The following is a 3509-nucleotide window of genomic DNA, read 5'->3' as shown; positions in this document are numbered from 1 at the left end:
GTTATCTTGGTGGGGCCACTAACTGGCTCCTCTTTACTTCAAAATGTGATGGGTTGGCCTCCCTGCTCCCATGAGGGCTTACACATGGCCATCACATATTTCAGAGTGATGTTTAAACCCAGCCTCTAGTATAAATGCAGGTAAAGAAGAGTTGTAAACTCAAAAGCATTATATAAAATGTTGTTGATTCTGCTTATCAAAAGCAACTGTGAGCTTAACTACTTCACATACATCTTATCTCCTTTAATTCCCACATGCATTTGTTCAAAGAGTATTTACTGGGCTTGCACCAGGCATTGGAGGATTTAGACTCTATGTACATGGCTAGATTGAGTATTCCTGGAATATGGAGGAGCCTGCAATGGATTTCTGGTCATCTTCTCTAACAGATCTTCTTTTGCTTTGCCAGCACACCCGATCCTCTCTCTGTCAATGTGAAGGCCACTGCTGAGACTTGTGACCAGTCACCACAAGATCAAGGAAGTCAATGGTAGGAAAAAAATGTGGGTACATTCCTACAACCTCACCCTTATCAATTGAAAGAAAAAAAGACTCAAAGTTGTAACTGAAGCTTTGGACACATGATCTGATAACAGCAGGGATTCCCATCTTCCAGTGGAGGTTCTCTGAGATTGTTGCCCACCTGAAAACCCAAAATAACATGGGCACTGCCAAGCCTCAGGGTCTGGCATGAGGAGAATGGCCAGAATTCAATCAATACACTACAAATCTCAAAGATGGTCATGGTTGTCACCCAGTCTGACCTCTGATGGCTTGGAGCCCAGGCCATGGCCCATCAGCTGAATTTGCATGTGAACAAGGGCAAGGATGAGACACTGGGCAGGCAAAGCTTTCTGGCTTCTGTAGAGTTTGTATGGACACTTCCTGATCCACACCACATTGGGTGGGAGTTCTGCCTATATCACAGATAGAGAGAAACCCTGAAGATTTGGCAGCAGCCTGGGTTGGATGTTTGGAGAAAGCTGTGCATGTGTCCTGTATCTTTTGGGATTCAGGCACCTTCATGCTTTCAGGGGTCAAGGAGAAGGACCTGGCACTCTCTGATGTTTTCCTGCTGGGTCTTGGCATTATGAAAACATGGTTAACCTCCTTTGTAGAACTTTCTCTCACATCCAGTCTGTCACCAAGCCTAAATGATGCCATCTTCTTAACCCAGTCCTTTCCATGGGTATCCTTCCCAGGTCCCTTGAAGATATGATTGCTATCATTGTATCCCTGGGGCCTAGTCTGTACGGTGTCATATCCCCAGTCCCTGAGGTTTATGGCATGACTCATAACCTAACCTGGGGGCTGGGGAGGTTCTGGGAGCTTGTAGATTTCAACAGCAGGGAATGCAGCCCAACTGCTTCTAGAAGCACATGCAAACAAGAAGCAAGGAGGTGGGTATGATTATTATTCAGGTCTAAAAACTGACAGGGCTAGTTAATTTAAAAATATGAAAGTACAGCACAAATGGACAGTGGACAGAGATAATTTAGGGAGTGTAGGAAAAGTACCTTTCAAATTGTTTAAGGAAACTAGGAAGTGGGCAGTGCAGTGTTGCAGTCAGTGGGGGGTAAGTGGAAGTTGGGAGCCCTGTCTCCAAGGGACTCCCGTTCAGCTAGGTGGGTGGAGGAGACAGGTAGGGTCTGGGCTGGGCCACTGTGAGGCTCACAGACTGCGGTGCTAGGTCATTTGGGGAGTCAAGGCCTCTGAAATCTGAGATCTGGTTTTGAATCTGAACTAGTAACTTGCCCTTTGTGGGGCTTTGGGCACTTTTTTCTTCGATCCTTGGTTTCACATCTCTAAATGAGGGACAATAATATCTACCTCAGAGGGTTGTGGTAATGACCAAATAGGTCACAAGTGAAAGTGTCCAGTGCTCTCTGGCATTTTTTACATGTCTGGTCAATGTTAGTTTACAAATATTATCCCATTTACTGGCCTGTGCAATGCACTACTTTCCTGAACTTCAGGTAAGTAAAAGTACCTGGTACATAGTTGATGCTTAATAAAAGTTTATTTTTATTTTTAACTTTTAAAAAACCTTTAAATTTTGAAATAATTTTAGAATTAAAGAAAAGTTACAAAAATACTAGGGAGTTCCCCTGTAACACCCTACACCCAGCTTCCCCTAATGTTGATGTCTTATATAACCAGAGTGGAAGGATCAAAACCAGGAAATTAACCATGGCACACTGCCATTAACAAAACTGCAGATCTTATGTGTCCTTTTCTGATCCACCGTCCAAATCAGGGGCCCATTTTCCATTTAGTTTTTGTGTCCTATAAGGATAGTTCCTAATTTGTGACTGTTCCTGAGACTTTGTCTTTCATGACCTGACACTTTTGATGAATATTGGGTAATCACCTTGTAGAATATTTCTCAATTTGAGTTTGTCTGATGCTCTCTCATGATGAGGGGGGGCATTACGCACTTTGGCAGGAATACCACAGCAATGATGAGTTTAGTGCTTCCCCTTATTACAGTTAAATACACATAATATTTACCATTTAAACCATTTTTTAAGAGTATGATTCAAAGGCATTAAGTAGAAGCATAATGGGTCACCTCTAATTCCAGACTTTTATATCACCCCCAAAGGAAACCCCAAGCCCATTAGCAGTCACTCTCACTTTCTTTCTCCCCCAGCCCCCGGCAGCTACAATCTGTATGGATTTACCAATTCTAGACGTTTCATACGAATGGAATCATATGAAATATGTAGTCTTTCGTGTCTGGCTTCTTTTATGTGGCATGTTTTCAAGGTTCATCCACGTTGTAGCATGGATCTGTGCTTCATTCCTTTTTATGGCTGAGTAATAATCCATTGCACGGATAGATCACATTTTACTTTGGAGCTCTGGTGTGGACTCTGAGGCTGGGCCTGGGGGTAAGGGAAGAGAAAGAAGAGCCCTTGACTGGCAGCAGCGTCTCTGTGATGTGTGGGGGAAGACATGGGTATGCTGGGAGTGTAAGACTGAATTTACACAAAGCGGGCAATGTTTATGGAGCCCAGTCACACTGCCCTCATGGGAAGCATATTACTTTGAAAGTTTCACTTGTGGAAAGGGAGTAACAGTTGTTCATGAGAAGGGGGGAGAGGGGCCCAAGGATGGGAAGGCAAACTCCTACTGGGACAGGAGGAGGTGGTTCTCCTCTGTGGGACCCAGCCTTGGAAGTGTGGCTCGTGACAGCATGGCAAGCAGGTTCAGGGAACGGCTAGTGCCAGTGGACTGCACGCATTCGTTATTTATAGTGGAAGGGGCACCTCCCTTTAGGCAAATGCGATGGCTGAAAAACTTCGATTTATCCCAGAGGTGCGCTGAGTGGGAAGACAAACATTCTCCTTTCCCAAGCGTTGCGCCCCAGCCGCTCCTTAAATAGTAGGCGCCGTAGGTTTCCTCGCAAGAGTCTGAGGCCCGGAGGAGGCGGGGGCTCCCTACCCTGCGCCGAGAAGCCGGGCCTGGCGCCCACCGCGGATGGAGCACCCGCAGCCGGCAGCCCC

Source organism: Otolemur garnettii, unplaced genomic scaffold, assembly GCF_000181295.1.
Source record: "Otolemur garnettii isolate 467f Iridium unplaced genomic scaffold, OtoGar3 scaffold00044, whole genome shotgun sequence".
NCBI lineage: Eukaryota > Metazoa > Chordata > Mammalia > Primates > Galagidae > Otolemur > Otolemur garnettii.
The sequence above is the reverse complement of the archived record's forward strand: the minus strand, read 5'-3'. Positions refer to the sequence as shown.